Genomic DNA, 21,983 nt, shown 5'->3' with positions numbered 1-21,983 from the left:
GCCTGGAAGGGTAACAAAAAGGCTATAACTTGTAATCATTGAACAAACTAGTGTTATATCTGTGAGTCTAATAGCTTATCTGCCTTTATGCCATTTGACACAAAACAAATTGTGTTTTGTGTTAAAATGATTATACTTTGTGCCAGTTTTTTTTTAAGATACGAGTAAAACAGAGGGGATTTGAGCTGTTTTGGTTTATTCTTGGCCAAAATATAATTTTGGTTTTGTATTGATTTAGGATCATGAACATAGTACATGCACACAAAGTTTTCACACTGCTGTGTTATGAAATGGGTTACATTAAGTGTAATAATGTATTGTTTTTAATGAACAGGGATTAATTTGACTTATTCTATGGTCTTACTTTCCTTATAGACATTTTAGTCTTTTTCGGTTTACTTTTTGTGATCATTTTGGCTATGAAAAGGTGGCAAAATGTGTGTTTTTAACAAAGTTTTAGTAATTTACCCTCATTTCCTTCAAGTAATCAATTTTATAGTAGCTACAGAAAAATAAATTGTTTAGAGATACCAAATGGCATTTTTGGTTTTTCATTTTTGTTTTTGGCGGGGCGATAAACGTTTTTAAGGTTTTTAACGTTTTATGTTCTGCTCTACCGTTCCTTTGGTACATGTAAGATTTTTCCCCTTTTTGTTTTTGTTGGTTTTTTATTACAACAGTATCTCTAGCAGAAAAGATCTTCAAAGATCCCATTTTAAATTTGTTTTTGAAACTAAGAAAGACAGCGGAAGTCAATAATTAATTTTAATTATTTTCCCTGACAGCGTATCAGAATATCAGAATCTTATAGCGGCCCATGCCTACACTCCATATTCCTCTCTACATACAGACGTAGACAAAATTGTTGGTACACTTTAATATTGTACAGGTCAGTTTCATTAGTTTGCCTGTATTAGTGCTTCTTTTGAAAGCAAATTTGATTTCCATAACTTTATTTTGAGTATTTTTTTATTTTTCAGTTTTAAGTTTCATCTCAGTGACCACTGTGTTGTTTTTCCCTAAATGGAAGGGTACCAACAATGTTGTCCATATCCGTATGTACACATCTATGCATGTAATCCTCTTGCTTATTGGAATAGCAAAATCTGCTAAAATAATGCACCAACAGGACACTTCTGTGTAGTATACTTGTTCCTGCTGCTTGTGTTACTGTGTTGTATTATGGCAATTGTTGTTTTATGGCAATGCTGCTAAAATGATGCCTCTTGATCACTGATCTGCTCTCAATACATGCACTAATAACAATAGCTTTGTAAAACTACACATTATGAAGAAGATAAAAAGCTTTATCTAATTCTGTTACATTGACCTGAAAAAAGATAAAATATTGATTTTTAATGTTAATACAATGGTGGCTAAAATTGTTAAAACACCTGACCTGAAAATTTTGACCTTATTTGACCTTTTATTTAATGATTTTCTTTCATGCATATGTTTATTCTGCGTACAGCAATTGAAGCAAGTCATAGTATTTTAATTCACTTTTAACAGGAATATTTGATTTGTCCACCTTTTGCAGTAAATACTACAGTACAGCACATCTACTGGCATAAGTATGTTTCCTGAGAACTTCAACACAGATGGTATTCCATACTTGACAATGATTACACATGTTACGTTGACAGTCAAATAGGGATAGCTTGTTTTAGCAAGAACCTAAATCTCCTGTTTATTCAAATAAATTTATTGAATTATTTTATTTTTAACATTCTGTTACTGTACTTGAATACTGTTAGACTCACTTTACTTCAATTGCATATTTTTCTTGATTATATTTATAGATTAGATGTGTTGTGAATATTTTCATGCATAAAAAATACAGAAATGCACTGCAAATAGCACAGATTACAACGGAAATGTATCGGGGGACCCCAAAAAGTTTATAGATTGCTTTGTTTTATCTGATTGTTTTTAGATTTAATAGAGATGCAAACAGTAAACATTAATTCATCAATCTTTTACTAAAAACGTGCATGAAAGTACTCACAACACATGCAAACACAGAAATGCACTGCAAATAGCACAGATCACAACGAAAATGTGTCCCCAAATATTGTATTGATTGTTTATTAGATTTTAATGGAGATGGACTCACACTGCAGAATCATCCCAATCGATCTAACATTATAAATTCTTTCCAAATAGACATATTAAGTCATCTGGTGAAATTGTATTTAGATCACAATGTATATCGCAAAATAAAAAATAAAAATATTGCAATGTTAATTTTTTTCCAATCGTGCAGACCTAGTTTACAGAGCACAATGATTACTTTGCTAACATTTATGTTTTTATGGGTATATTATAACTGATTATCTGAGAGCTGAATTATTAAATATTAAATTTGTGAGTGTGTGTGTGTGTTTCAGTTTGTTTTATACTGAGAAATGTATATGCCATTAGTGAATAATAGAAATAATTTTAAAAATTGCATCATGTAAACAAACTAATTTAAAGGTCATAAGAATATAAATAAATGGAATTTTGAGTTATCACCAGGACTACTGAAGCTGATAAAGAAATATTTATTGGTGAAAAAAAAGATTAAATATGACTTTTTTCTTTGACACTCACACTGACATTTTTGTCCTCAATGGGTCCATGTTTAACATTTTTATATCAGTAAAAAAGGCTTAGGGCAACTACATGGAAAACTATATTTTTTATTATCTTTTGAAAATATGCAATATTTCTTTATGCATAATTTAATTTGTATCTGTCAAATACTGAAATGATAGGTACCAAAAAAATTGCTTGGTAGATTTATATCTGACAGTGTAAATACATTATCTGCCTTCATGCCATTAGACACAAAACAACTGGAGAGATTAAAATGATTACACATTGTGCCAGGTTTTTTACAGACACACTCAAATCTAAAGTGATTGATCATAAAGTTGCAATTTATCCTTTAAAAAAGGAAATACGTTTTCCCAAGTCTTATTTGCTAGTGGGAAGCATGGCACTCTGCACTCTAAATGAGGAGAGCAAATGTGCTACATTAGAGGTGGGGAATAAATATTCCAACTCAGCCCAAAGTGTCTTTATTTTGACTCAAATGTGAGATATGCCGTTGCCATGGTGACATGGTGCCGGCTGCAGTCCTCTCTCTCCCCAGCTGTTGGGAGGTTTTGTCTGTGTGTGTGCGTGTGTGTTTGTGCAAGCCCAAGCGCGCACATTGAAGCCCCGCTCTCGTGCTGTGTTCCCTTTTCAGCCGCCAGAATAGAGTCTCAACTAATCCGTGAAAGTTGCGGTGCTCTGAACCGCCAGCCAAGCCTTTTCCCACTGAATTGAGGGCCGGGGGTCTGCACTGGGCTTTACACTTGATTGGTCTTCGCCGTGGCAAGACTCCCCTCCCCGCTGGGTGTGGGCCCGTCCCCCTCGCTGTGCTGCTCGGGTCTAGGCTAATCGGCTTCTCCCCGCCGTAATTACCCACACCCGGCCTGGGCATGCTGAAGCCACCAGTCGTCTCTGTCTTTTTCTTCATCCCGGTCCTTCGCCACTACTGGCATCATGGGCTATAGGATGGCACTGATGCCAGTGGTGGCCCAAGCCTGTGTAAAGGGGATGGAGAGTGGACAAGAAGGTGGCCTTACAGCTGTCCTCTTCTACACACACAATCCGAGGATGATGGGTTTATTTGGCACAGCTCGTCAGGTAATAGTTCGTCTCACAGATGCGAAAGCAACTGGGTCAGAATGCCCAGTAGAATGCAATTGGAGGAGTCTATTTTCATAGTGCCAGTCAGGGTAATGCTTTATTTTACAGTCCAGTTACACAGGTACAGGTACATATAATAATTGCAATAACTCAGTAAAAATGAGGTGCTAACCCTGAAACTATCCCTAAATTTAACTTTACAAAAATTATTACCTGTACCTTATTTTACCTATTAATTTCTCAGTACAGAGAAAGTGCACGAACTGCAAAACAAACAGAAAACCCCAATTATTTGGAATGATAATAGTAAATGTAACATTAGGTAACTTTACATTGGTCTTCACCAATCCACATCTCTGGTACAGCAGTGGTAACAGCAAACACTGTGACTGAGAATATTCTTTGTGCCCCAGATTTACAACAAGATCAAACAGCTCCTCTGAGAAAGTCTTCATTTTCATTCAGCTGGAAAATGAGTGAGCCATATCAATATTGAGGTGGCTCTCTTAAGATGTACTGTCATATTTCTAGAGCGCTGTAAGGGCAAAAAAGAAGACAGTTCACACAGATTACAGGATCTAGAGCTCTTTTTGTGGGAAGCGAGGGACAGCAGAAGATGTGGAGTGTTTATTGGAGTCCCATTTGCTACTAACATCTTATTATGGAGATTTTTTAGTCCCTCCAAATCAGTCGGCAGTCACTCTCACAAATCCTAAGACCCCCTCACTCAGTCAGAACAGATCAAAAGATAACTCACATTTCAAAATACGTAAGGGGGAGAGAAAAAAAGAAAGAAAGAAGAAAGGACAACAGAAAAAAAGAAGAGAGCCAGAAGGGGGCATACTGCTCTCTCTTTACATAGGCGAATAAGGCGTTTTAAGCATGCCATGTGTGTCTCTTTCCCTCTTGCACCACCCAAATTAACCCCCCCAACTCCCTCCTCCCCAAAAATGAAAAACCCATAATGAAAAGCAGCCATTGTTATTTATAATTTTATGAATTTAATTTTCAACAGCACATCATAAGCGACCTCATAACGAGTCAGTAGTTAAAGGTCCATTCATTGGCAGGACCAAATGAAAGGTCTGGAATCTGGCTTCTAGGAAGTATTGAGACCCCCTTGAAGCTAGAATGAAAGGTGTAAGTTTAGCCTCTCAGCTGTGCGTCTCAATCCATAATCCGGCCCCAAAACCCCAGCCGGGAGCAGCCTGACACTCCCATGGCGTTCCTGACCAGTGAAGGCCTGGCCCATACAGATTTATGGAGTCCAGCTCTGTGCCTTACTCTCCTAGTTGGACTGAGACTTTGAACCAGACTACAAGAAATTGCACAAGATTACAAAGAAAACAGATATCGGTGACTCCATGCATCATAACGCACAAATTAACCTGGAGGTGTATAAAGCAGTGAATAAGGTGAGTGTTTATGTATATGTCAGTGTTTGCTATTTTATAAGTAACATGTAAGAGCCTTCTTGCGTCATGTTGTGATTTATATATCTGATCAGTTGGATAGGTGGCTCTAGAACGTTCAAATTGCGTTGACGTGGACTTGCGGCTAACTGACATGGAGGCATTGTGGCCAGGCCGAAGATGCATTCGCTTTAAATGGACCACTGCAAAATTAAAACAATATTCAATCTCCATATCTCGGCTAATAAGTGTTTTTTGAGGGCAGATTACATTACTCACCCGATTCCAGGGCGATCATGAGTTGCAGATGATGGATTTTCATGTTGCTGTGTTGGCAGAAAATAGACGGTCATATGGATCTTGTGTTCTCCTGTGAAAATATACTTGTGGAAACTTCAGCGCTGACCCGGCCTGTCAAGAAAACGAATTAAAAATGTATTGATTCGCTAAAATATTCCTGAGATGCAGAGATGTTAAAAAGGCTATGTGATTTGGGAGCTTTATTATTAATTAAGGACATTATACATCTTCAAAGGGTTTTAAAGCCTTTAATTGCAAAAAAAGTATCAAATTAACTTAAATCGCTATTTTAAACAGTATGTGTGCTCACACAGAATTTTTTAGCTGCTAGCCAGCTCCTCTTCAGATAGGATAAAAAAAGTATGTACCTGATTGAAGTCCTAATGAAGCAAAGAGATTATATCATCGTTTGATTAATACATCCACTGGCGTGTCACTTGACTAGTTATTCGCTTTAACATTTTTTGTCCAACCTAGATTTCCACTTCTGGCTGACTTTGTCAATTCAGGATAAAGTCACCTCTGGACAACAAGCTCAGTGTGAGAGCAAACGAAAATGTGTGTGTGTGTGGACATGGTGGGTGGGGGAGCAGGTGTGAGATTGGCTCTTCAATGAGTCTCATCTTGTCCCATGTTGGGCGCTTTGCTGCATTTTTGTGTGTGTGCGTAAAAAAGAAAGAAAAGAAGGGAGGCATGTGGCGTAGCCATCACTCAATGGTGTCTTAAACATTCTAAGCAAAGACGGGAATCTTCGGTATTCCTTCAGAATGTGCATTTTCTGGACAAAATGAGAATGTGTTTGGTGTGGCATCATAAACAATGCATAAAACGAGGCTTACAATACCAATGGAGGCACATTGAGAGGGAGCCAGACAAAATGGCTGCCTCTTTGTGCGCTAGCGAGCAAGAGCTGTAAGTGATATGATATTTGTAGTAACGCAGTGCAAATCGCATTTCCCATCGCATGAGTAATCGCACACAGATATGAATAGATCGTGTTTTTCTACATAATGACAGGAAGATCTATCATTGCTTTCTTGATTTATCCACAGCCAGGATGTTATTTCCCGCAGACACACACCCCCGCAATACCCCACCCACATTTTGGGTACCTTGTTTTGTTGAGTTAGGGGGGGGGAGGGGGGGTTGCTGGTGATGTAACACTTGTCCTATTTTGAAACTAAAACTTTACCCCTTCTGCTATATAAATTTAACGCAACTCCATTTTATGCACATGCAACTATTTCCTTTTCTGCTCGCCTGCTTCCTTGGGAGATCCATACAAATTTTGTTTCTCCACCTTTCAATAATAATGAAGGAGATACGAGTTTCTTTAAACCATAAACATACACTGTTGTATCACTCTTCAGAAGAAAATATTATATATATGGGGCTTGTCTTTAAGGCTACAGGGACATTGTGGAGTAATCCATCTCTTAAGCTAAAAACTAACTTTCATTAAGACCTATTTGTTTGTAAAATTTGACAGCCTCATATTGGAGTCTCTTTGAGTCTTTGTTCTTTAAAGCTTTCATAAAAAGAGAAGAAAAAGCCTCTTTATCCCATCCACTCGCTCTCTTTTTCTCTTTGTATGTAAGGTTAACTTTGAGATCATGTGAGAGGGTTTTTTCTGTCATTTGGAAGGAGAAGAAAGAGAAAGGTAACTTTCTCTTCTTCACTTTCCAAATCTCCCAGGTCCAGAGAACTTGACTGGAGAAATGGGAACGGCAGCACAGTACGAACTCAATGTTTGCTTTTGGACTTTTTCATGAGCGGACAGAGAAGGGACTCATTCCAAACACTACAAACGGCATGTGGACTTAATATGGAGGAGTAGCACTCACATTCTTTCATTCTATTCCATTCGATATACACAGCAAAATATTTTTTGAAAAATGATAAGTAAAAAAGCAGAAATAGCATTTATTTTTCACAATACGGGACTTTTTAAATCAAAGATAGGCCTGTTTATAAATTCTTTGAATGCACATGAAAAAACATAAAATTGCCCCCCAAATGCCCCCAAAGTTTTTCATAAATAAAAACACTTTTTTTAAAGGTTCACAAGCTCCCAACATGCATTGCATCAAGTGCATAAAGAATAAGTTACGCGGTTACTTTTATGACGTTGTTTGCCAGCTTTATGCAGTTGTTGTTGTTTGTTCATTTTGCGGTGAAATTCAGAGCACACTTTTTTTATTGCTAAATATATGTTTATTTTTGACGGGGTTGTTGGGGTTAGTCTTAAGTATTGAGGTCAACATGCGTTTTCAAATACACCCCATTCAATACTTAATTTTGCATTTCAATTTAAAGCGGGAGTAAAAATTGCTGCTAATCTACGACAAATTTTAATTTGTTGAAATATTATATTGCCCTGACAGCGCTTAATGGACAAAACGAGACATTTAACAAATTGTCTGAAAATAAAATGTAGAATATGCAGACACCTTAAATGTATTATATTGCCATATATGACTTTTTTACGTTTTATTGTGATCAATAAAAATGTACTCATTTTTTCTTGTTATTTATAAATAAAAATATTTATTTGCATTTATATATTTCTTCTATTATTTACCTTTTATTATCATTTTTTCATATAATTTGTTTTAATTATACACGCACATTCTACAGCCCTCACAGCTTGTTTGAGACTAAACAAATACACTTTTTGTCCTTTTAGCAGATGAGAGTTTAGCATATCGCTAAATAGTGCAGATGTAGTGGTGCACTATAATATGATGAGAAGGAACAGATGACTGTAAATATCAATTAAAGGAGACAGAGTTTGAGTGGCACTCAGTGAAGAAGTGTAAAATGAGCTGATGACAGAGTCTGATGTCCCTAACACTGAGGAACATGTGAAAAACAGATGGTGTGCTTTCATTCAGCATTCTCCTAGTGTTTCCCTTCTCACACAGAGGAACCATCTGAATAAGAGAGCAGTTTTGATCAGGCCTGCGCCTCTTTCGATTCCCTCCTATCATTAAGTATGATTAGTTTATGACTCAGTATAAACCATTCATGACCACTCTCCTTGAAGAAGTAAAAAGCCGGACTGGAAATGAAAGAAAGTTTTGCCAATTAGATTCTGTCATGAAATACCTAATGAACCGAGCCAGCTTTTGATGCTGCGAGTAAACTTTACCAACAAGATAAACAATACAAGAACTGCGACAAAGTCCTGTGAAACAGATGGAGAAATCAAAACGCTAAATAAACAAGCTGAGAATGCATTCATGGCACACAAAAAAAGCTAATGGGCACTCATTGTTTTCAAAGTCCTTTATGCATCTATAATTTCAACTGTCTGTAATTCGAACAACAAACTTTGCGCTAATTAAAACTAGAAAACAAGCAAAGAAAACTTGTATGACATGCATTGTAAAACTTTTCAAAACAATGATACTGCCCTCAATTTAAATATTGAACAATATCTAAAAACGCATAATATTTTAACATGATTACTTATAATATGCCTATTAATCTACTTATATTTATTTTATTTCTTCAAAAGGAAATTGTTTTGCGGTCTTTACAAAAAAAGCGTACCTGTTTTTTCCTCATCATAATGCGATGTTATACATTTAATTTTTTTAACATGACCTCCAAATACTTGACAACAATCAGTATTTTTAAAATAATTAATTTTATGTTATCTCGTAAATATCGACTAAACAGATCCGCGTAGCAATTTTCTTTAGAAATAAATGTTAAAATACTGATGTACACAAAAAGAAAAACAGGACAACATCCCTTTAACAGCACGCAAATTACTTTTTGAAATGTTGAAAATGAAAAATACAGGAAAAATGTTTTTTTTATTTTTTATTTAGCTTAAAATCAAAATAAAAATGTAACAATTTTAAGATATTATTAGATAAATATTTTTAAAACGCGTTAACGGCCTTGTCGGCAGGTTAAACATTTGCATCAATGCAATAAACACACCATCGTTTAACGAAAGACATTTACAAAATAAATTAATTCACTTTCTTTAAATCCATTTATTTAGTTATTTCTGATTTAAAGATGGCATAAATGTTATGCCGTTGACCATAATTCCATAGTTTTGTTTATTTCTGTTTTATTTATCTAAACTGGCATGTGTATCACGCAGTAATGTGCGGTGTGTGTTTTATATTATCATAAACTTTATAATATAATGAAACATGGTACAATGCGGTTTGTGTTTTTGCTTCCTTTATTTTTACCAGATGTAAATCTTTTTTTCCACATTAATGTTTTTAAGTATAATTTAGATATTCAACTAACAAATCAACTGTTAATTATAATAATTTTTATAAAATTGAAAAAATCTATCATTAAAAATTGGCAGTGTTTAAAGAAATTAACTTAACAACACGAGAGCTAAGTTACTATAAGTTCAATATAATATCACTTGATGCTATTATAATAATATTCAAACTTTTTGTTTAAATTACGACTTAAAAAAATTAAGATTTGAGCAAAAACATTGCTAGACATTAAATGCATTAAAAAAGTCATTTAAAAGAAAAAATACCGCGTTCGTGCTTTATATCACTGAAAATCACAATACTTTTGTTAACATTAAAATAATATTAAATCAAACAAAAAAAGATAACACTTTATGAATATGACTGTTCATCCTCGGCACACCCGTCGCACACATAAAACTAAATCATATCAATATATAAAACACAGACATGCACACAACAGCAATTACTTCAACAAGACATTTTCTAATAGTAATCTATACCTTTTTTAAAAGCGAGTCGCTAAAAGTCAAAGGCAAGATATGTTGGCAAAAGCACAGCCTATTCAGCCATCTTAACTCTATTACCATATTTCCTCACAGCAGATGCTATGATTTGTCTGTTAGATTTGTCAAAAACGCATCTCCCATGGTTCACTGTTGTCAAGCACTTTGTGTTTAGCAGGTGACAAGTCAAAGTGTAAACCGGCTGAGGGGAAGATGTTAAAACCCTTGCAGGAAGATGCATGTGGACCACTGACATGCAGGTTTACGGCTATACACTAATGAGACGCACTTCCGAAAAAAATAATAATAAAAAAAAGTTGAAGCGACACGTAAAAGCAATCAAGGACAATGGCAAATGAGGACAAGTGTTGACGTCAGAGCAAAAAGTAAAAGAGGGCGGGATTTTGGGGAAAACTATGTTTAAGGGCAACAAAAGTGGGTTATATTATTTCTACGTTTTTTCTATGACTCCTAAATTTGCTCACATCCCCTGAGTCAGGCCTGTGATCTGCCTTAGAAGAGAAAAGCAGGTCACATTATACAACCAGGAAGTGGCCTGCCAATGTCCTGCAGCTTGTTTATGGAGACATCTTGTAGTCAGGGTGAGAGGGTCCTGTCAGGGAGCGTCTTCATTAGTGGTCACACATGGTGGGCACAGCCATTCTGTTCATTCACCTCATGCCACTAGAAACTGTGGCCAGGACCCCTAAAGCCACCCGTTCACCTAACACCTCCAAGCCCGCCTGAAGCTGACAGCCTCCCACCAAAGCCACCACATTCGTCTGCGGACACAGCTTTAATTGGGTACGACACGGACAAACTCGAAAAAAATGCAGGCAAACTTGCAGGGTTTACTTACAGGAAAGGAGATTCCTATCTAAAATCTGGCGAAAGTCCTTCATTTTCCATGAAAAAAGCCCCGGGAAAGAATGAAATGGTCACATCTTCTAAAACTTGACATTAAAATTGTGACCGCTCAGAAATCGTAACAATGCATTTGCGGTTATGGATTGCGTGAGTATGAGCTTGAATCTCGACTGAGCGTGGTCCATTTCGTTAAATAACAGAATGCGGAATGCTCACATTTTTCGACATGCTGAGACCGGCCATTCTGATTACCTTTTAATCTGAGGGCTGAATTCCAAATGTGCCCAAGTTTCCTCTGGGGGGAGCAGCAGGAGGCGCTGTAAAGCAGTTAGCCTTTTGATAATGAAGTGCCAGCAAAAACAAACATGGCTGATGAGGGGGGAAGGGTTAGCACTACCTTACAGTTGCTCGGCACGTTAATGCAAGATTAACATTGAATGAGCATTGGGAGGCCACGCCACTGATATCAAATAGATATGAATCCTGCCCACAAGGCTCGACAACAAAGAAGAGTTAGCTATGACCTCTGCTCACTCCGCAAAGTCATAAGCGTGGCTTCATTACGCACAATGCAGAGGAAAGGCGCCATTACTGGTAGTGTGAAGCACAATGCAAAGTGCCACATCAAGGTGTTCAGTTGAGGTGTGAAAGCACATTCATCAGAAAAAGGTTGTTTTGGGTTATTATCACTTTCCCTCATTGTCAACATGGTGGCCTAAATAGAGCATTCACTGCAGAGAGAGTTTGGGGAGGTTTCTGTCATGGTCGTATTAGTTTTTGCATTTACGTAGTCCATGTTATTTTGGAAATTTTCAGGGGAAAACATCGCGACTGTGGGTCTCGTGTGTAATATCGCATGCTGTTTCAGGTCACTTCCGACTCACTTTTACTTCATTATTTGTGTGGGAGATGTTTGATATTTGTCGTCTTAGAGTTAAATGGTAAGAAATCAGATTTTAATACTTTTGCTTGTTTATTCTGTAATAAACCTTGCAATGAGACTATATAACATGCGCAATGATTTTCAGATTACGTCAATTATATGTCTGATATTACCTTCACGAGAACATTTAAATCACAACGCTGAAGAAAATGTGTGCTCTTAAAAGCTATTTAACAGCAATTAATAATCATTTTTTTAATCTATGCAAAACGGACAGCTTTGTGTAGTAGTTTTCCCTCATTCTTTATATCTGAATTGTATCTCTTCTATTTTTATGATAATTAAGAACTCAGTTTATATGTTGAAGTGAAACTGTGCTTCATGTGAACATGTAATGAGCTGGTTTTTATTGGTATTATAAACTTTATCTTACCTATACTTATACGGCTGGGATTTATGCGGCTGAAATAAGTATTAAAAACGGCATCCGTCTTATGCAATTTCCTACTAAAATGAACAAGAACCGTCAGACGGAAAAAACACAAACAAGTGTTCTGGTAATGTCGGAAAGCTCTCCGTATTAAAATTATAAACTAAATTGCATCATAGTTAAAAATCAGGTAATTACGCAGCTGTTTGTTAAAGCAATTATGCAAAAATGCATGAAGCTCATCTAGTTTATTTGCAGAACCTTTTTACCTGTTGGCTGCATTAATCGTACAATTTTATAAGATTCAGTTTAATCATATTTCATGTCTTGCAAAATAAAGCAAACAGTATAGAGTTAGCTAGGTTTATAGTTTTGTGCAGCCATACTAGCCACTTAAACAATATTTTACACATTAATGAATAATTATCTTAGCATTGGAGTGGGTTGGCCTGTGTTATTGTTTAACTGACATTAGATCACAGGTTTTTCCCATTGAACAATAATATCTAAATCGAAAAGAGGTGATTTAATGGTACTAAAATCTAAATTTAAGCCTAAACCAGTCCTTTTGCAGGGAGTTAAGGACCTTAATGTATTATAAAAATTTAATCTACGTGAGAGTTACGGGCCTACCAAATATCAGGCGAAGTAAATCGTACTCTTGGACCACAGTCTTGTGTCTGCCCTGCTGAGGCAAGCAATATTTCTGACTTCAGCGGAGACCAAAAACCAAATTGAAATGTCTGCTGGGTTTGATACATTAAAGCGGGAAAAGGCACAGGAAAACCAAAATTGCCAAAGAAGCCTCTCCTTTCCATTCGGCACTGGTCTGCTCTATAAAGACATCTGCTGATGACACACTTTGGGGAGGCCTGCTCAAGCAGAGACTGGTGGAGAATTGCTATAACGAGATTGAACCACATGACTGCTTGCCGAAGAAGCCTGAAGCAGGCTCCCACACAACCTGCTGCCAAGCAGGGTGCCACACAGCACAACAACCACCACAAAAATGCCCTTGCACTATTCTTCAAAACACGGGCTGGTCGGTCAGAGTGGCAGATACCATTATAAAATGAAAACCAGCTGACATGTTATTTCTGTTCCCACTCAACAGGCAAACACTTTTCTGACATGGACTGCATTTCTTCCTGAATAAAACAGGACAGATGACTTGATCTGTTTTCTAAACCTTTAGGCCAAAAGGACAGGGCATGAAGAACACATTAATGTACCTAGAAGTAGGTAAAGTTCAGTTGCACTCATTGTGGAATGAGGTTCTCAATTCAACTCAAAAATGTAGGCATGCAACCAAAGTGTATTATAAAACATGTAGCGTAACAAAGGTCAAAGGATTGTTGCCATGTTGCTGCAAATTAGAAAACAAATAAGCTACTTGGCTCCAGTCACCTGTAATTTCTCATTCCAAATTCTGTCAATTTCAATGAACATGTATACAGTGACATCTGAGATTGCAAGTATATGTACAGAGCTATAATCGTCATTATGTGTCTATAGGCTAATACAATTAACTCATCTGCTGAGCTAAACAAAACAAAAGTCAAAATTATTAGCTGATTTGTTTTTCTTTTTCATGTATTCTTTTGAACAGTATTTCCTATAGTGTTTTTTTTCTGGAGAAAGTCTTATTTGTTTTATTTCGGCTATAATAAAAGCAGACTTTTTTAAAAACCATTTTAAGGACTATGTTATTTTTTTCGATTGGCTACAGAACAAACCATTGTTATACAATGATTTGCCTAATTACTCTAACGTCCCTAATTAGCCTAGTTAAGCCCTTAAATTGCACTTTAAGCTGAGTACTACTATCTTGAAAAATATCTAGTACAATATTATGTACTGTCATCATGGCAAAGATAATAGAAATCAGTTATTAAAACTATTATGTCTTAGACGTGTAAAAAAAAAAAAAATCTTTCCTGCGTTAAAAAGAAACTGAGGGATAAATATACAGGGGAGCTAATACTTCAGCTGTGCTATTACCTCTGACTTCAACTAGTGTGTGTGTGTGTGTGTGTGTGTGTGTGTGTGTGTGTGTGTGTGTGTGTGTGTGTGTGTGTGTGTGTGTGTGTGTGTGTGTGTGTGTATATACAGTGCTCAGCATATAAGTACAGCCCTCACAAATCTCTCTTTTAAATTCTTCTTTTTAATAGGAAGCTATACATTATATTTGTGCATTTACATTAGATTGGTCAGTACTGAAGCCAAATCTGGAGCTTATCTAACAAAAAAACTTGTGATACGGGTCCAAAAACTTGTACACCCAAATCCTTACATTATAGAAAAACATTAAATACAAAATTTTAAATGGAAAAACCAAGAGAAGCAAAACAAATGGAAAAATTTAGTTGAAATTATTTTGCTTAAATTTAATTGTCTTATCTTTCAATTTCTAAATATGTTTTGTGACTAAAATATATTTTTAATAAATATATGTTAAATAAATCACTGTTTAAAAAATTCACTGTAAAATTTATAAAAATAATCATTTTCAAAATGTGTTGTACTTCATTTTGCTGAGGACTGTATATATATGTATACATATACATATGTGTGTGTGTGTGTGTGTGTGTGTGTGTGTGTGTGTGTGTGCGCACCACATACTCTCTCTTGAAATCTGACATCCCAAAACATTGTAGCAATCCCGATGCCATCAACTTAGGTTTTGTGGGAATTGCTTTTGAAGCTTTAATCTGGAAAAAAGGTAAGGGCTACTTGTCTGACACTTTTTGGCATGGTGCGGGGCTGTCACAGGTGTAATTTCTCAGACCAACCATTACATTGAAAGCTGTCATATAGTAGATACAAAACCTAATTTTAATTTAGCTAGCAAAAGTCACTAAAGTACATTAAAGTTGCATTTAATTATTTTAAAATAAATTTCACAAATAGGACACCATATACATATTTTGCAACTGTAAGACTGAAAGCAGCACTATTTCATGGAAAACCAAAGATGCTAGATAGAAATCAGAATGACAAAGAATCTTGGGAAAACCGCACTTGATGTCTGACAACAAAAAAGCTGAAGCAGGCAGTGCTGCAGACAATGTCAAACTATTTGCATCACCATGAGTGAACGCTGACTTGCGGCACCTTTGATTCAGATAACATCACTACAGAATAAGGCTGAAGCGATAGATAACTGCATAACAGGTTTATGGTTCCCCTGACAGGCACACATGAGGTTCCAGCGAAAGAAGGATACATTAAAAGGTGTGCATGTGCAAGTGTGTGAGTGAAGGAGAGAGAGAGCTTAATTGTTACGTTTTGAGCATCCTTCTCTCACTGTCTGCCCTAATTAATTTCAAAATAAAGGGGAAAATGTGCTCCAGCAATAGTGGGGTTAAAATGTTCTTTCGGCGCATTTTCCAGATCAAGTGAACAATACTTTGGCTTTGAAATTTTAAAACCCCTCTGTCTTGGTAATGACTGAACTGGATAATTAACTATCATGGCAAATCAGCAAGCAGTCAACCAAAGCAGCAGTTTTTTCATTCTTTTAACTGAGGTCAGGGGGGCAAGTACAAAGGCACTGTGAACATTTCATGAGCTCCTGAGGAGCGATATCAGTTGAAAATGCATGTTACCTTCAGACAGTGTTTGGTAAATGTGCCCCATGTGTGATTCTCTTAAGTGTGGCCTCAACTGCTGACCTCTCACCTCTGCTCTCTGTCTTTCTGCACTCTAGGTCAGAGTCGTCGCACAAACACAGATGAAGCGCATCACCTTTCGCCAGCATGGCACAGGTAAGCCTGGCCCCGACCGAGCTGCTGGACCAGGGGTCAGGCTTGTGGCCCAGCATGCAACTGGTCTCGGTCACATCAGGTCCTTACACTCCAGAGATGAGCCTGCAGACGGACGTTGTCTGAGACCTTTGATGTGGGGCTGCGAGAGGTTCTGTTACTGTGCCTTTAATTAGGTCCAGCAGCTTTCCCTTCCTGGACCAAAACTCCACTATCTGCCTAATCTCTTGCAGGTGGCTATGACAAACAGACCAAAATCAGCCATCACTCTCAGGTGTGCGATGTCCAGGGAGGAGCCATCGCCACATCAAGCTTTCCTCTGTTTGGCACAAACAAGTCTGATGCACAGAGGCTGAGCTAACACAGCCCAGTTGCAGTGAGACATGGTTAAGATTCACAGTTCCATCACTACGACCAGCATGTTCCCAGCTTACAGCCAAGCGGGTGTGAAATTATGCTAATATATGCTTCCAGTCTATCATCTTTTGGCAAATTTGATGGCCCAATTTCTTAAACATTATCCTATAAAGACATATTAGTAGGTTTGAGACTGGTAATATGTTGGGACGAACTTTCACAAGGCAATAGGGCATGCTATTCTGACTATTCGCACTTTGTTTCAGGATTAGTAAAAGTTAAGCTCATTCAGCTGTATTTGTGGTATAATGTTGATGACCATAAAATTGTCTCAGAATTGTGACAAAAATTTGGGTTAAATTGAAGCAATCAGGACAAACTGAGAAGAATGAGGTTCTGACTGTCCAACGTTCAACAGTGTACTGTTGTCACAAAACATGGACATCATGTTAACTATTTTACAAAAACTGCTTAGCAATGATTCCAGTGTTAAGTTATATCCGATTGGATGACTTTATTGCCATGACAACATAATGCTTACACAGCTGTAAAATGATTTAAATAGCATTACAGCTCAAACAAGTTTTAACCTAAGATTTCTACTATGGCCTTTTATAATATTATAATCTTTTCTAGCGTTTCTGATTTTAAATCCTCCAAAAATTGGCTCTTTTCACATCTATTGTAAGCGCCTCAACATAACCCCCTTTTTCAGAAATAGAAGGACGACTTTAACATTATGCAACAACTTGAGAATCTTATGTAAAAAAAAAAAAAGTTGTGCACACAGCAAAAATTCATCTAACATCCACCTGCATTTGTCACACCCAAGCATTTCTGCACTGAACTTGACTAAAGATGAAATATGGGAGGCTGGTTAGGCATACTAATGCCATGGATTCATTAAATTAATAGGGTCTTATTCCCCTTACCACGGGTTCACAGATGCCCTTTGAGTTTGCCGGGGCTAGAGGGTGCGCAGCTCTTTGAAAGCCCTTACCGGCATATCGAGCGCATTTTAATACAGTCCTTTTGAGGCTCCTGGTAGGATGCAGAGTAACTCCTCGCCTTTAAGTTTCCGCACCTCTCCATGTGATCTCGTCAGATAGCCACGGCGGTGTCAGATCAGGCCCAGGCTGCACATACACTAGGGGGATGGGGAGGGCCATGCAAGGCAAATTAGACCAGCGGTGTTCGTTTTCTAAGTAGAGGCCATTCTTTCCCGAAGACGTGAGTCCTTGAGAAGCAGGCGCTCAGGAGTGCTTTGATGTGGAAAGGTGCCCAGTTTAAGGCTCTAAAACAGGAGGCTTTGGGAGAGATTCAGTAGGATTCCCTTCGGTGATCAGCAGGGGAGGCTGCCCTCTCGTTGGTCAACTGTGCATACTGTACAGATTTAATTACGCCGAGAATGAAGTGCGTGGTCCAAAGAAATCCTTGATGCTGCCCGTTACCACTGTCGTACCACATTCAAAACAATCAAGCCACAATAGGAGCCAAGCTTCATGATCACAGCCCGAAAAAAATCAAAGAGGCTTCAGAAAACAACAACAAAAGGAAATGCTATGAATGTTCAGGGAAAACAATATTGTTTTCCACAGCAGTTGTGCCTTTGCTAATCTTTCCATTTTTTTGAATGCACAGAAGGACAAAAAGAAAAGGATTTCAATGACAGAACGACTCAGCTTGTTTCAGTCTATGAGCTTCAAAAATATGTTTAATTAACAGACACAGCATATAGGGATATGTCATATTTATGGCTTTACCCTACAATAATAGATGCTTTAACAAGACATAAGATTTTGAAAGACACTCCAAAGACATACACAAGTGCAAGTCATTCACAGAAAAGGACAGAGGGATACTTCAGTCAAAAATAAAAATGTACTCACCCTCAAGTGATTCCACATATTACTTTTTCTTTCCTGTTAAACACAAAAGATGATATTTTGAATGTTAATGTACAGTTTTACCAGTATTCCTCAAAATCTATCTATATACAAGTAAGTTTGGAACCAAATGTAAAGGTTGGGAGCATTTTTCCTTTTTGGGTGAATTACCCCTTTTAAAAAAAGCGCTCTTCCTGCAACAGCTGGGTTCAATAAACATATTTCAGATAATGCAAATTAAATCAAACAACCAATACTACTGTAGCCTACTTGTTAACATACATCATGCTGTCACTGCAAATGGCGTCATGTATTTGTTTACAGACCAGCTAGCGTTTTTTGTTGTTTTTTTATTTGAAGGGTTGACTTTTGAAGCAGTGGTGTTTGCAGTTGCATAGAGACTGTGGCTTGGATAGAAACCAGGCACACATCCCACCGACCCCAGCGTTTTTAAAAGCCTTTTTTCCCTTTGGTCTTTGCACAGTGGTGTGGCAACTATGGATCACAGGTGGGAGTCTGCCTCTACCAAATAAGCTTCCTCACTAAGGACGGGATTTGGCGCTGTTATTTTTCTATTAGGGCTGAATAATGCTAAGCCTTTAGAGGCCATCTTTCTGTTGCTATGGTAGCCCATATTTCCAGCAGGGTTGCGACCCTCAGTGCAAAGCCAAATATCTTAGACCCTGCGAGGATCACAAATGTGGACTTACAGTTATGGAAAACAGTTTAGATATGACCGAACATTTTAAGACTGAGTGACAAGTTTATTGGGCTCCTTTTTCTTCCCTTCTTTCTTTTTTAATTCATGTCAGTCGCGAATTCAAAAATCACTTGTCACATCTCCAAGTGCACGTCTCCACGCCCATCTGTTGGTTCATACACCAGTTGGATTTGAAATTTCTCTCACATTAGCCAAAATGTTAACAGTGTTTTTGAGAGAAAAAAATCCCGCTAATTTACAGATATTTACAGATGAGGCGCGTACTGTCCTAATATGAGCAGAAGCCACATTTTAACCAAATAAATCTACTGGTAGTAAAAACAGATAACAAAAATCTTCAAAGACTTGCCTTGTATGTTTGGGGGAGACGTGAACTAAACAGTCTTGCTTGCGTTACAACAGGAAATGACCGACAATGATTTCAAAATAATATAAGCCTGTTTCAGCGCCAGTAATCAGTGTTCACTTTATTCATTTCATTTTATTTGATTAGAAGTCGAGATAACTGCAAGTCTAAAAGACAACAAACGTTTTTGGAAAGCAAATTATATATGTATTTTCAGATAGATAAAAATGGAAAACAATATATAAGTAGAGTACAATAACATAAGGGAAATAAATGTGACCTGTGGATTGTCCTGTTTTGTAAAATTTAATAAACGTTCTTGCAAAGTAGCAGACTTTTTTGTGTGAAATGTATTCATTCACTCAACCATATTAGCTTACTTTAAGCTAATATAAATTAGCTAGAATAGGGTTAACAACTGACAAATATTAAGTCTGATTCGGATGGTGCACTGTAGTTTAACTTAAATTAACTTGATCTCAAATCAAATTCCAAATACAAGAAAAATTTCTAAATTTGTTTTATTACAAACACACTTCTCGATTGAGGAGGATGATGGTGCTTAGTTATTTTAAAAACAATGATTTCACAATTTGTAATTTCTAGTTGTTGGTGTTAAGTCACCTTTACTCTCCATCATAGTATTTGAAGGCTTGTTTTTTCACAAAATTATAAACTTAATTTTTAAAGCAGTCTTTAATTTTTGTGTAGCTCTAATCTTGTTATTTCGTTTTGTGCTTTGTGTTGATCTGTAAAGCTACTGCATTTTGCTTACCTATACTTTTTCCTTAACAAACGTGTTTGTTTACTTCCCGCTAAAACAAAATATCAAGTTCTATAAAGAAAACAGAAAAGAAAAATCAATCACAGAGTTTGATGTTGAGACTGACAGCACTGAGCTCGCATCGCTCAACAGGATATAAATGTTGAAGGAGCAGAAATATTTTTGGGGAGGCTATCAGATTGCGCCATGGAAAAAGTTAGCAGAGAGAGTACTTGATAGAACCTGTTGAACTTGACTCCGGGGGAACTAAAGGCTAAGCTATTTCCAAAAAAACAAAAACATTAGTGCAGCTTGGAACATTACCTCGTCAAGTCCTTTAACTTTAGATTGGAGATTCACAGTTTTAAAAGATCAAATGCTCGCATTTCTTACTAAGCATGCCGAGGTGTCCTGCTGTTAAAGGGGCATTTTGAGCTACCGCCTTACTAGGATGCTCAGATTTTGCTTTACCTTAATCTCCTTTTCCTCACTATGTCCTTATACCGATTTCGAGATGCAGGACTGGCGCTTGATCTACCTGTATTACATTATTCCTATTCGAGTCTTCGCCAGGTGACACTGTAGTGGTGTGTCGCCTACTGTTCTTGGAGTATATTTCAAACAGTGTGCATAAATGCGACAGAATATCGCGCCTGTTCTGCCACAGTGCTCTTAGGTGTTTTAAAGTCGCAGTTTGCCATACTCGGGTCTGGTTGACAAAAATGACATACAAGCTTTAAGAGTTTCCGTTGTCAATGTAGCGCGTAAAAGTTCTCTGGGAGTGTGATTTCACCCGCTTTGATGTACAGGCCCCCAGAGAGCAGGTTTCAGCATTCTGCTCCACCTAACTCTTCCCTGCCTAGTGAGAAAACCCAGTCCTCTGACTGCTAATGAACCCCTTTTGTGACATCTTATTTCCCTGCTCGGCAGTTTTATATTATTATTATTATTATTATTATTATTATTATTTTAGAATTATTTTCATGTTGCGCTGTGTTAAAACAATAGTCGTTCTCCACGAGACATAAAACACATGAATAAGTGCTTCATAGAAATGGGTTTGGTTAATTTTTTTTATTATTGCTACTTCGCAGAAGCGCAAAAGATCTGACTTTGGGAATATAGAACATGATTATTCGTGCTAATTTAGGTGAAAAAAAAGATTGTGTGAATAAATAACCTTTATTTAAAGCATGCTTTCAGGTAGGCTGCTGTTACGTTGTAATGAGAGTTAAATAAAGTTCAAATATGCATCTCAAATATATGAAAACCCTATGAAAAATAATATATATGTCATCTTTTTTATTATTGTATCAACAAGAAGCGAGTCTTGTGCTCCCCCACAGCGCAGCTCGCCTCACCTGTGCCACCTGCTCGCGTCATGCAGGGACACCTGCATTAGGGAGGACATTTAACTTTTTATGTATCTGAATATACATGACAGAAACACGATAATGAGCAGAATTTATAGTAAGAGGGTAGGAAATTTGTTTATTTGACAACTCAGTATAGCAGATATGTGAAAAGCGTGATGTCAATATGCTTAGACAAGCAAATAAAGAGTTATGCTGTTTTGATTTTATAAAGCATCAAATAATAAAAATAAGCTGTATTTATATTTTTATTCTTTATTTGTATGAGTTGTTGCTTTCATGTTTTATCATTAATAGTTCTGAACAAATGTAAGCTGGTGTCTGTTAAACAGAAGAATTTGCTAATTATATTTTATCTTATTAGTTTTTTATTGCAATCCTTAATTAATTAATCATTGTAATGTGCTTGAACCAAGGATTTCGAAAGTAAATTATACATCACATCTAACGGAG

At 37.0% G+C, this 21,983-nt stretch overlaps 1 protein-coding gene and 1 long non-coding RNA gene across 2 annotated transcripts in view; one reads left to right on the top strand and one right to left on the bottom strand.

Moving 5' to 3' along the window:
- zic6 (zic family member 6) overlaps positions 1 to 21,983 on the bottom strand; it is a 219,172-nt gene that overhangs the window by 19,656 nt on the left and 177,533 nt on the right. Inside the window, exons 5-6 of the transcript XR_012389459.1 lie at positions 18,331 to 18,363; positions 5,373 to 5,504 (exon numbers count right to left, since the gene is read on the bottom strand). The gene's annotated coding sequence lies outside the window, so the exon portion shown is untranslated. The remainder of the gene's footprint in view (positions 1 to 5,372; positions 5,505 to 18,330; positions 18,364 to 21,983) is intronic.
- si:ch211-69b22.5 lies at positions 4,971 to 19,728 on the top strand. The gene is made up of 3 exons (XR_011006232.2): positions 4,971 to 5,096; positions 16,030 to 16,235; positions 16,318 to 19,728. It is a non-coding gene; the product is annotated as a si:ch211-69b22.5 (long non-coding RNA).

The sequence above is a fragment of the Danio rerio genome, chromosome 14 (assembly GCF_049306965.1).
Source record: "Danio rerio strain Tuebingen ecotype United States chromosome 14, GRCz12tu, whole genome shotgun sequence".
NCBI classification, from domain to species: domain Eukaryota; kingdom Metazoa; phylum Chordata; class Actinopteri; order Cypriniformes; family Danionidae; genus Danio; species Danio rerio.
This window is presented reverse-complemented; position numbering and strand designations above follow the sequence as displayed.